The sequence below is a fragment of the Cherax quadricarinatus genome, chromosome 1 (genome assembly GCF_038502225.1).
Source record: "Cherax quadricarinatus isolate ZL_2023a chromosome 1, ASM3850222v1, whole genome shotgun sequence".
NCBI classification, from domain to species: Eukaryota; Metazoa; Arthropoda; class Malacostraca; order Decapoda; family Parastacidae; genus Cherax; species Cherax quadricarinatus.
Genome location: NC_091292.1, coordinates 32,852,747 through 32,866,618, shown reverse-complemented (window position 1 = coordinate 32,866,618; position 13,872 = coordinate 32,852,747). Strand labels below are relative to the sequence as shown.

The 13,872-nt window shown below is 40.0% G+C and overlaps 1 protein-coding gene across 2 annotated transcripts in view; it reads left to right on the top strand.

The window, feature by feature from the left end:
- Positions 1 to 13,872, top strand: part of rt (Protein O-mannosyltransferase rt) — a 177,102-nt gene that overhangs the window by 125,340 nt on the left and 37,890 nt on the right. The window lies entirely within an intron of this gene.

The window sequence follows — 13,872 nt, the reverse complement described above, 5'->3', positions numbered from 1 at the left end:
TAGAAGAGAGGGAAATTACTTCCCGGTAAAAGTAGGTCTTAGACAGGGATGTGTTATGTCACCATGGTTGTTTAATATGTTTATAGATGGGGTTGTAAAAGAAGTAAATGCTAGGGTGCTGGGGAGAGGGGTGGGATTAAATTATGGGGAATCAAATACAAAATGGGAGTTGACAGTTACTTTTTGCTGATGATACTGTGCTTATGGGAGATTCTAAAGAAAAGTTGCAAAGGTTAGTGGACGAGTTTGGGAGGGTGTGTAAAGGTAGAAACTTGAAAGTGAACATAGAAAAGAGTAAGGTGATGAGGGTATCAAATGATTTAGATAAAGAAAAATTAGATATCACATTGGGGGGAGGGAGGGAGTGAGTATGGAAGAGGTGAATGTTTTCAGATATTTGGGAGTTGACTTGTCAGTGGATGGGTTTATGAAGGATGAGGTTAACCATAGAATTGATGAAAGAAAAAAGGTGAGTGGCACATTAAGGTATCTGTGGAGACAAAAAACATTATCCATGGAGGCAAAGAAGGGAATGTACGAAAGCATAGTGGTACCAACACACTTATATGGGTGTGAAGCTTGGGTTGCAAATGCTGCAGCAAGGAGGTTGCTGGAGGCAGTGGAGGTGTCCTGTCTAACGGCAATGTGTGGCATAAATATTATGCAGAGAATTCAAAGGAGTGTGGAAATCTGGAGGTGTGAAGTTACTAAAAGTATTAGTCAGAGGGCTGAAGAGGGTTGTTGAGGTGTTTTGGTCATTTAGAGAGAATGGATCAAAGTAGAATGACTTGGAGAATGTATAAATCTGTAGGGGAAGGAAGATGGGGTAGGCATCATCCTTAAAAAGGTTGGAGGGATGAGGTAAAGGAGGTTTTGTGGGTGAAGGGCTTGGACTTCCAGGAAGCATGCGTGAGTGTGTTAGATAGGAATGAATGAAGACGAATGGTTTATGGGACTTGGCGAGCTGTTGGAGTGTGAGCAGGGTAACATTTAGTGAAGGGACTCAGGGAAACCGGTTACTTTTATATAACCAGACTTGAGTACTGGAAATGGGAAGTACAATGCCTGCACTGCAAGGAGGGGTTTGGGATATTGGCAGTTGGGAGGGGTATGTTATATATTTTTATATATGCTTCTAAACTGTTGTATCTGGGTGCCTCTGCAAAGACATTGATTATGTGCGAGTGAGGTGAAAGCATTGAATGATGATGAAAGTATTTTCTTTTTTGGGGATTTTCTTTTTGGGTCACCCTGCCTTGGTGGGAGACGGCAAACTTGTTGAAAAAAAAATTACATAGGTAGTTTACAGTGAGCAAAGAGAGCCACTATCATGCCTTGGCATTACGGGCAGGCCAGACTTAATACATTACTGATTACTTAACACTGGATGTACAAAACAGTTTGATAAAGTTGACTCACGAAATCGTAATGACATGATTGCAAACAAACCATACTACGGGTGGGGTTTGAACCTGCGGTCAGTGTCTCAAAACTCCAGACCATCGCGTTAGCTAACGCAATGGTCTGGAGTTTTGAGAGACTGACTGTGGGTTCAAACCCCACCCGTAGTATGGTTTGATAAAGTTGCATTTGCATTAGGTTAACATATGGGAATTTATTGTACTTAGAGCATTTACTTGTGGGGTTCTGAGGCTAGGGGAGTAACACAGTGAGCAATGATATTTTGAGGCAGTGGAGAGTGATTAGTAGCTTTGTAGGTAATGTTAAGTACTGATATAGCTTGTAAGCTGGGGATTGATGTGCCTGAGAGCAGCTGGCATTTCCTCTTGCATAAGTAAATGTCAGAGTACATTCATCTGCATATGCTTATGAGTCTGGGATGAGAAGGTCATTGAAGTAAACATTCCTTAACAATGAACCAAGCACACTTAACTGTGAAATACTGGTACTGATTGAGTGTTCACTGTCCCATTGAGAACTACCTTTGAAGTTTTTTTTTTTTTTCTCCCCTTTTGCTCTTTTCTCTGTTTAATTACAGCCACTTGTTAATTGTGCCAAACAATTCTTTCATTGTATATTGTTCACTGAGTTACTAAATACAGTGGACCCCCGGTTTTCGGTAGGTGTGGGAATCGTACAGTTCGAATTTCGAGCACTTATTTTTGGCAAAATTTCCCCCGGGATTTCGTACATCCACTTGGAAATCGTTGGTACCAGATGTCTACCTGGACGCCTCATACATTCGTGACTCACTCTTGGGCACATTAAATGTCTTATTTTATGTTAATATAGACATTTTCATAAATTAAGCTATGATATCTTCAAAATTAATCATAGAATTGATGAGGGAAAAAAGGTGAGTGGTGTGTTGAGGTATATATGGAGTCAAAAAATGTTATCTATGGAGGCAAAGAAGGGAATGTATGAAAGTATAGTAGTACCAACACTCTTATATGGATGTGAAGTTTGGGTGGTAAATGCAGCAGCGAGGAGACGGTTGGAGGCAGTGGAGATGTCCTGTCTAAGGGCAATGTGTGGTGTAAATATTATGCAGAAAATTAGGAGTGTGGAAATTAGGAGAAGGTGTGGAGTTAATAAATGCATTAGTCAGAGGGCAGAAGAGGGGTTGTTGAGGTGGTTTGGTCATTTAGAGAGAATGGATCAAAGTAGAATGACATGGAAAGCATATAAATCTATAGGGGAAGGAAAGAGGGGTAGGGGTCGTCCTCGAAAGGGTTGGAAAGAGGGGGTAAAGGAGGTTTTGTGGGCGAGGGGCTTGGACTTCCAGCAAGCGTGCATGTGCGTGTTAGATAGGAGTGAATGGAGACGAATGATACTTGGGACCTGACGATCTGTTGGAGTGTGAGCAGGGTAATATTTAGTGAAGGGATTCAGGGAAACCTGTTATTTTCATATAGTCGGACTTGAGTCCTGGAAATGAGAAGTACAATGCCTGCACTTTAAAGGAGGGGTTTGGGATATTGGCAGTTTGGAGGGATGTGTTGTGTATCTTTATATGTATATGCTTCTAAGCTGTTGTATTCTGAGCACCTCTGCAAAAGCAGTGATAATGTGTGAGTGTGGTGAAAGTGTTGAATGATGATGAAAGTATTTTCTTTTTGGGGATTTTCTTTCTTTTTTTTTTTTGGGTCACCCTGCCTCGGTGGGAGACAACCGACTTGTTGAAGGAAAAAAAAAAAAAAAAATCTTCAAAATTGTAGGTAGTAGGCTGGTAGACAGCAACCGCCCAGGGAGGTACTACCATCCTGCCAAGTGAGTGTAAAACGGAATCCTGTAATTGTTTTACATGATGGTAGGATTGCTGGGGTCTTTACTTTCGCATGCAAGATTTCAGGTACGTTTTGCTACTTCTATATACACTTAGGTCACACTACACATACATGTACAAGCATATATATACACACCCCTCTGGGTTTTCTTCTATTTTCTTTCTAGTTCTTGTTTATTTCCTCTTATCTCCATGGGGAAGTGGAACAGAATTCTTCCTCCGTAAGCCATGCGTGTTGTAAGAGGCGACTAAAATGCCAGGAGCAAGGGCCTAGTAACCCCTTCCCCTGTATAAATTACTAAATTTAAAAAGAGAAACTTTCTTTTTTTTTTGGGGGGGGGGGGCACCCTGCCTTGGTGGGATATGGCCAGTTTGTTGAAAAAAAAATCTTCAAAATTATATAAGAAACAAGTTACCTAGCATATAAACATGAAATGTTTATATGCTATCGAGGAGTTAGTGAAGGGTAAACATTACGTTTTCTCTGTTCCAGCTTCAGAGAAAACCCGTGTGAATTTGCATTGGCCCAGTAAACGCCCTTAATACATTAGGCTCTTGTTTACAATTCTCAGCATGAATTATTCGTTGCTTCTCCCTTTATTTATGATGGCATCTGAAGTTAGTTGTTAGAAATGATTAAACTCAGTGAACATGGTATGTTGATGGTAATATGGCTGTAGGCTGCAGTGTATGTAGCCAATAGGTATACACTTGGGATGTAGTACACATTTTACTCGCCAACAAGAGTCTTCAATAAAGGTATGTAATGTCCATTTATCATTAAAATTAGTTATTTACATTTATTTCTCATTGTTTTCTGTAGGAAGGAAAAAAAAAACTGGCAGGAAATGGCGGAAATCGTACGCCAAGTCCAGTCATTTCTGGAGTGGAACCACAGTCGATGGCCTCCACTCCAAACCAACAGATACAGATACTAATGCCGGAAAAAACTAGTGCTGGAAAAAAGTCTTCCCCAGTACCACCAATACCACCAGGCCGATGACATTCTTCTTTGCAAATATACAGGGTTAGTCTAAAGCCAGCAGTGAACAACAAAATACCTTTCATCCTTGGAATGCTTGCAGAGGCAAATGCAATATTTGTGGCTTTCACAGAGACCCACATAAAGGATCACTTGGACAACGAAATATGGATCCCAGGTTACAACCTATACAGATGTGACAGTGAACAGGCAAAAAAGGGGGGGGGGGTTGGCTTGTATATCACAGAGTCACTTGTTTGCACAGAACTGCTTAATGCCTCAAATGATGTAGTGGAAGTTTTAGCAGTAAAGATCGAGAACCAAAACCTAGTCATTGTGGTAGTCTACAAGCCTCCAGATGCAACATACCAGCAATTCCAGGAACAGCTGTCAAAAATTGACCACTGTCTGGAAAATCTGCCAGCTCCTGCCCCAAACATCTTGCTTCTGGGGGATTTCAACTTGAGGCACCTAAAATGGAGGAATATAGCAAATAATGTTGTTGCAGTGATAACACCAGTAGGCAGCTCTGACGAGAACTCTCACACACATGAGCTTTTAAATCTCTGCACAAAATTCAACTTAAACCAGCAAATAATAGAGCCTACGAGACTGGAGAATACACTAGACCTCAGCTACACTAACAATGATGATCTGATACGAAATGTCACCATATCAAAAACAATATACTCAGATCACAACATAATCGAGGTTCAGACATGTATGCGCGGAGCCCCAGACTGACAAAAATGAGATTAGTCACGAGGGAGCCTTCACCAAATTCAACTTCAATAACAAGAACATAGTGGGACCAAGTAAATCAAGTCCTAAACGATATAAGCTGGGAAGATAGACTAAGCAACACAGACCCCAACTTATGCCTAGAACAGATTAACTCGGTGACACTCGATGTATGCTCAAGGCTTATTCCTTTAAGAAAAAGGAGTAGATGCAAGATGGAAAGAGACAGGCGCTCCCTTTACAGGCGATGGAAAAGAATAACAGAGCGGCTAAAAGAGGCCAATATATCTGAAATGCGTAGGAAGTCACTGGTCAGAGAAATAGCAAACATCGAACTTAAGCTAAAGGAATCTTATAGGAGTCAGGAATCACGGGAAGAACTAAAAGCCATAAATGAAATCAAAAGAAACCCAAAGTATTTCTTTTCTTATGCCAAATCAAAATCGAGAACAACATCCAGTATTGCGCCCCTACTTAAACAAGATGGGTCCTACACAGATGACAGCAAGGAAATGAGTGAGCTACTCAAGTCCCAATATGACTCAGTTTTTAGCAAGCCGCTAACCAGACTGAGAGTCGAAGATCAAAATTAATTTTTTATGAGAGATCCACAGAATTTGGTTAATACAAGCCTATCTGATATTATTCTGACACCAAATGACTTCGAACAGGCAATAAATGACATGCCCATGCACTCTGCCCCAGGGCCAGACTCATGGAACTCCGTGTTTATCAAGAACTGCAAGAAGCCCCTATCACGAACTTTTACCATCCTATGGAGAGGGAGCATGGACACGGGGGTCGTCCCACAGTTACTAAAAGCAACAGACATAGCCCCCACTCAACAAAGGGGGCAGTAAAGCAATAGCAAAGAACTACAGACCGATAGCACTAACATCCTATATCATAAAAATCTTTGAAAGGGTCCTAAGAAGCAAGATCGCCACCCACCTAGATACCCATCAGTTACACAACCCAGGGGAACATGGGTTTAGAGCAGGTCGCTCCTGTCTGTCTCGGCTACTGGATCACTACGACAAGGTCCTAGATGCACTAGAAGACAAAAAGAATGCAGATGCAATATATACAGACTTTGCAAAAGCCTTCGACAAGTGTGACCATGGTGTAATAGCGCACAAAATGCGTGCTAAAGGAATAACAGGAAAAGTTGGTAGATGGATAAATAATTTCCTCAAACAGAACACAAAGAGTAGTAGTCAACAGAGTAAAGTCTGAGGCGGCGATGGTGAAAAGCTGTTCCACAAGGCACAGTACTCGCTCCCATCTTGTTTCTCATATTCATATCTGACATAGACAAGGATGTCAGCCACAGCACCGTGTCTTCCTTTGCAGATGACACCCGAATCTGCATGACAGTGTCTTTCATTGCAGACACTGCAAGGCTCTAGGTGGACATCAACCAAATCTTTCAGTGGGCTGCAGAAAACAATATGAAGTTCAACGATGAGAAATTTCAATTACTCCGATATGGTAAACATGAGGAAATTAAAACTTCATCAGAGTACAAAACAAATTCCTTCCACAAAATAGAGCGAAAAACCAACGTCAAAGACCTGAGAGTGATCATGTCGGAGGATCTCGCCTTCAAGGATCATAACATTGTATCAATCACATCTGCTAGAAAAATGACAGGATGGATAATGAGAACCTTCAAAACTAGGGATGACACTCTTCAGGTCGCTTGTTCTATCTAGGCTGGAATATTGCTGCACACTAACAGCACCTTTCAAGACTGGTGAAATTGCTGACCTAGAAAATGTACAGAGAACCTTCACGGCACGCATAACGGAGATAAAATACCTCAGTTACTGGGAGCGCTTGAATTTCCTGAACCTGTACTCCCTGGAATGCAGGCGGGAGAGATATATGATTATATACACTTGGAAAATCCTAGAGGGACTAGTACCGAACTTGCACATGAAAATCACTCGGAATGAAAGCAAAAGACTCGGCAGACGATGCAACATCCCCCCATTGACATGAAGTGTGTTATAGTTTGTATTTATGTTTCGTGCTGGGTTTTTGCATGATGAGATATACTTATATACTGTTTTGCTTTGTGCATACAGTGCATCTGATTAATGTGATTTTGTGAAAATTTTGTGTACATGTGTAGTGTGTGTGTGTGTGTGTGTGTGTGTGTGTGTGTGTGTGTGTGTGTGTGTGTGTGTGTGTGTGTGTGTGTGTGTGTGTGTGTGTGTGTGTATGTATGTGTATGTATGTGTGTGTATATATGTATATATATATATATATATGTATATATATATATATATATATATATATATATATATATATATATATATATATATATCTTTCTTCTTTCTTTCAACACACCGGCCGTATCCCACCGAGGCGGGGTGGCCCAAAAGGAAAAACGAAAGTTTCTCCTTTTACATTTAGTAATATATACAGGAGAAGAGGTTACTAGCCCCTTGCTCCCGGCATTTTAGTTGCCTCTTACAACACGCATGGCTTACGGAGGAAGAATTCTATTCCACTTCCCCATGGAGATATATATATATATATATATATATATATATATATATATCTTCTTTCAGCGTACCAGCCGTATCCCACTGAGGTGGGGTGGCCCAAAAGAAAAAACTGAAATTTCTCCTTTTAAATTTAGTAATATATACAGGAGAAGGGGTTACTAGCCCCTTGCTCCCGGCATTTTAGTCGCCTCTTACGACACGCATGGCTTACAGAGGAAGAATTCTGTTCCACTTCCCCATGGAGAATGTATATATATATATATAAACAAAGGCAGTAATTTCATGCACTGGTCAGGGAGGTATACCATCTTTTAGGAGTGAAGAAGAGCAGAATGTAAGTGTGGGGGAGGTACGTGAGGCATTACGTAAAATGAAAGGGGGTAAAGCAGCTGGAACTGATGGGATCATGACAGAAATGTTAAAAGCAGGGGGGGATATAGTGTTGGAGTGGTTGGTACTTTTGTTTAATAAATGTATGAAAGAGGGGAAGGTACCTAGGGATTGGCAGAGAGCAAAAGAGACTGTAAAAATTATAGAGGAATAAGCTTACTGAGTATACCAGGAAAAGTGTACGGTAGGGTTATAATTGAAAGAATTAGAGGTAAGACAGAATGTAGGATTGCGGATGAGCAAGGAGGTTTTAGAGTGGGTAGGGGATGTGTAGATCAGGTGTTTACATTGAAGCATATATGTGAACAGTATTTAGATAAAGATAGGGAAGTTTTTATTGCATTTATGGATTTAGAAAAGGCATATGATAGAGTGGATAGAGGAGCAATGTGGCAGATGTTGCAAGTATATGGAATAGGTGGTAAGTTATTAAATGCTGTAAAGAGTTTTTATGAGGATAGTGAGGCTCAGGTTAGGGTGTGTAGAAGAGAGGGAGACTACTTCCCGGTAAAAGTAGGTCTTAGACAGGGATGTGTAATGTCACCATGGTTGTTTAATATATTTATAGATGGGGTTGTAAAGGAAGTAAATGCTAGGGTGTTTGGGAGAGGGGTGGGATTAAATTATGGGGAATCAAATTCAAAATGGGAATTGACACAGTTACTTTTTGCTGATGATACTGTGCTTATGGGAGATTCTAAAGAAAAATTGCAAAGGTTAGTGGATGAGTTTGGGAATGTGTGTAAAGGTAGAAAGTTGAAAGTAAACATAGAAAACAGTAAGGTGATGAGGGTGTCAAATGATTTAGATAAAGAAAAATTGGATATCAAATTGGGGAGGAGGAGTATGGAAGAAGTGAATGTTTTCAGATACTTGGGAGTTGACGTGTCGGCGGATGGATTTATGAAGGATGAGGTTAATCATAGAATTGATGAGGGAAAAAAGGTGAGTGGTGCGTTGAGGTATATGTGGAGTCAAAAAACTTTAACCCTTTGACTGTTTCCGACGTATAAATACGTCTTACGAGCCAATGTTTCTGACGTATTTATACGCACAAATTCTAGCGGCTTCAAATCGAGCGCCAAAGGCCTGATAGGCCTACACGGGAGAGAATGGGTCTCAGTGGTCGGTGTGCACCCTGTGAAAAAAATCTGGGACCTAGCGGTGCATTGTGGGAACGCCATGTTGTCAGTCCATTTTCACCATGCCTCTCGGTAAGAAGTTCCTCACTCCTCGGCGGATTGGAGGTCTTTTGTTCCCAAGTGATAGCTCTAACAGCGATGAAAGTGTCAGTGACAGTGAATTCAAGGGTTTTCAAGTGAGTGTTACCGAAAAAAGTGCCCAGGATAACGTAAATAGTGACGAAAACCCAGATGACCCACAACCTTCGACCTCTGGTGCTGTGCCGGCTTGTTCACGTTCACGTTCGCCTGTACCAGGACGAAAGAGGAAACTATTTGGTCGTGTACAACACCCTGATGATAGCAGTGATAGTGATAGTGATAGTGATAGTGATTTCAAGGTCATTGAAAGCAGTTCTAGTGACAGTGAGAGTGAATATTCCCCAGTGAAGCGCCAGTATGTACGACGTAGCATGCGGTCTGGTAGTGTTTCATATGTTGTTCCAAGGGGAAGGAGAAACTCTGGGAGCACATCCCGTGGCCCAACACCACGACCTGATAGTGAAGATGACGATATTGTAACGATGGGTATGAATGGTGACAGTGAGGGAGGAGGCAGTGGTGGTGATAGTGAGGGTGGCACGGCCCATGTGGCACCATCACCGGGCCACGCTACTAGCCACGCGGCTGACTCAGCAGAACAACCAGCCTCACCCTACCCCACACTGCCACAACCTGCACCACCACAACCTGCACAGCCACAACCACGGTACAATATCCAGACCCCACCAGCAGACCGCATCTGGGATTGGCAGGACGGTGACGAGTTTGTTCCCAGTCCCCATGACTTTGATGAAACACAAAGTGGAATAAAGCCATCTTGTCCACTTGGGAACAATGCCAGTGAACTGGACTGCTTTGAGTTATTCTTCGATGAACCCCTGATGGACATCATTGTCAGGGAAACCAACACATACTGTGAATACACCATGGCAAATACAATTCTCTCACCAAAATCACGGCTACACAAGTGGAAGGAGACAACTGTGGCAGAGATGTACCTGTTTTTTGCCACAATAATGCTTATGCCACATGTGTATAAGCACACTGTCACCACATACTGGACAACAGATCGCCTGATTTCAACTCCAGGTTTTAGTGACATTATAGGTGTCAATCGTTTCCTGATACTGTTGCGTATGTTACACTTTTCAGACAAAACCAGGCCTGACAGAAGCGACAGGTTATATAAGATAAGAAATGTGTTTATGTACCTGAAACAAAAGTGCTGCATGTATTTTTATCCCTTCAGGAAGCTTGTTATTGATGAGTCCTTGATTTTATTCAAAGGAAGACTCTCATTCAAGCAATATATACCAAGCAAGAGGAAACGCTTTGGTATAAAGCTATTTGTACTGTGTGATTGCAGAAGTGGTCTTGTTTTAGATATTATTGTGTACACTGGCAGTAATACTTTGAGAGATACCATGAAGTTATTGGGTATCTCTGGTGATGTGGTTCGAACAATGATGGAACCATATCTTGGTAAGGGGCATATGTTATTTACTGATAACTGGTACACAAGCCCCTTACTCAGTGATTTCTTGCGAGTGAACTTGACAGACGTGTGTGGCACAGTGCGTGGTAATCGCAAACATATGCCAAGGTTCGACGCTGGCACTCGCAGAGGTGAGGTGCAAGCCTTTGCTGCCAATGACATCATGGCATTTCGGTGGCATGACAAACGTGATGTCACATTGTTGACATCAGTTCACACAAACGAAATGGTACCCAGTGGCAGGGACAACAGAGAGACCAATGAACCCATTCTAAAGCCTGCAGCTGTCATGGACTACAACCTCAATATGCGCTTAGTGGACAAATGTGACATGCAGATTGGGTTTGCAGACTGTGTACGCAAGAGTTATAAGTGGTATATCAAACTTTTTTTCCATCTTGTTGATATCTCTATGCTAAATGCTTATAACATATACAAGTTGAAGACCAACAAAACACCAAAATATGGTGAATTTTGCCTGTCAGTAATCAGACAAATAATTGCAAAGTACAAAGGAGCAACTCCTGCAATAGACCAGCGCCCACAGACGTCATCTCGTATGAGGCCTGGTGATCACTACCCCATACAACTGCCTCCTACTACTGCCAAGAAAAATGCTCAGAAGAGGTGTTATGTATGTATGCATACCACAAAACGCCCACAAACACGCAGAGACACTCGTTTTATGTGTGAGGAGTGTGAAGTGCCCCTCTGCATATACCCATGTTTCAAAGAGTTCCACAAGCTGCAGCAGTTCTAGGAACGTGTTTAGTGACTGTACATATGTATATATATTATGGAACAATAGTAATAAACATTGTTTTGTATTGTTTGTTTGTGTAAACAAAGTGTATACACAAACTAATAGTGATAAAGTTTGTTCTGTTATTGTGTTGTAAATAATGAGTGTATATTTGAACAATGCACCTTACATTGGTCTCACAGGCCACATAAGTTACCTGGAAAAGAAAAATATTGAAAAATGCAAGAAACCTTTGAATTAGAGTAAATAAAAGAATACCGGGTGGGCGGCAGTCGCCGCTGTTGCCGTACGCACGTCAATTTCTGCAAACTTTGCGGCTCTATATCTCGGTAAGTACTGATGGCAAAAATTTTTTTTTAGGCTTAAAACACTAGTAAAAATATTCCTAACATTTTCATAAGAAAAAATAATTTTTTTTTTTTTCGAATATTTGGCGACATAGAATGACAGTTTCAGAGAGGGCCCTGAAACAGTCAAAGGGTTAAGGAAGTACAATGCCTGCACTTTAAAGGAGGGGTTTGGGATATTGGCAGTTTGGAGGGATATGTTGTGTATCTTTATGTGTATGCTTCTAGACTGTTGTATTCTGAGCACCTCTTCAAAAACAGTGATAATGTGCGAGTGTGGTGAAAGTGTTGAATGATGATGAAAGTATTTTCTTTTTGGGGATTTTCTTTCTTTTTTGGGTCACCCTGCCTCGGTGGGAGACGGCCGACTTGTTGAAAAAAAAAAAAAATATATATATATATATATATATAAATATATATATATATATATATATATATATATATATATATATATATATATATATATATAATATAATATATATATATATATATATATATATATATATATATATATATATATATATATATATATATATATATATATATAATATAATATATATATATATATATATATATATATATATATATATATAATATAATATATATATATATATATATATATATATATATATATATATACAGATAGATATATATATATATATATATATATATATATACAGTGGACCCCCGCATAACGATTACCTCCGACTGCGACCAATTATGTAAGTGTATTTATGTAAGTGCGTTTGTACGTGTATGTTTGGGGGTCTGAAATGGACTAATCTACTTCACAATATTCCTTATGGGAATAAATTCGGTCAGTACTGGCACCTGAACAGACTTATGGGGTGAAAAAATATCGTTAACCGGGGGTCCACTGTATATATAATTATAGGTAGTAGGTTGGTAGACAGCAACCGCCCAGGGAGGTACTACCGTCCTGCCAAGTGAGTGTAAAACGAAAGCCTGTAATTGTTTTACATGATGGTAGGATTGCTGGTGTCCTTTTTTCTGTCTCATGAACATGCAAGATTTCAGGTACGTCTTGCTACTTCTACTTAAACTTAGGTCACACTACACATACATGTACAAGCACATATATACACACCCCTCTGGGTTTTCTTCTATTTTCTTTCTAGTTCTTATTCTTGTTTATTTCCTCTTATCTCCATGGGGAAGTGGAACAGAATTCTTCCTCCGTAAGCCATGCGTGTTGTAAGAGGCGACTAAAATGCCGGGAGCAAGGAGCTAGTAACCCCTTCTCCTGTATATATTACTAAATGTAAAAGGAGAAACTTTCGTTTTTCCTTTTGGGCCACCCCGCCTCGGTGGGATACGGCCGGTGTGTTGAAAGAAAGAAAGATATATATATATATATATACATATATATACATACACCTTTCTTTTGTATTCAGCCTTTGTCATGGGTCAGATGTTATGTAATACTTTATATATGTATGATTCGATTCTTTTTAAAGTTTATAATTATGGTCTGTACCCTGATGCCGGTTTGGTGTCAATGCTAAGTTCTTGATGTTAAGTTTTAGTCTGTATGGTATACAGACATATCTGGACAGTTTAGTGACTTAGTCCATTTGTGTCTGAGATTATGTATATGGGTTTATTGTAACAGTATAGCGCTTCAGTTATTGTGTTCTAAGCTATATTCTTTTTCTGTATATTCGTATGTTGGTATATGTAAAGCTGTATCGTTAGGGATGTGTATGTAGATGTTCTGGTAAGATTATGATGGTAGGTTTTGGGTTTTTGATTAATGCAAAGGATGGGATTTAACTGATATAACTTCTCTGTATGTTTTATGTTCAAATGTATTGAGCCTTTGTCAGATGTCATGTTATATGTACAATTTATATACAGTGGACCCCCGCATAACGATCACCTCCAAATGCGACCAATTATGTAAGTGTATTTATGTAAGTGCTTTGTCAGATGTCATGTCAGTATATGTACTGGAATGAAAAAATCATTATATATATGTAAGGTTTTGCATCAATGAATGTGTATATATGTCAATTCATGACCCTGTGACAAGTAATTTTTTTTTAGCTATGTTCTTGCCATAAGTTTTTGTTGTATGTTTGGCAGTAATATCTTGCGAGCATATAGGTGCAATCCGTTTGTCAGTTAATTTGATTGAGATCCATACTGTTTCTTTATTTTTATGTTAAACTGTATTGATTTTA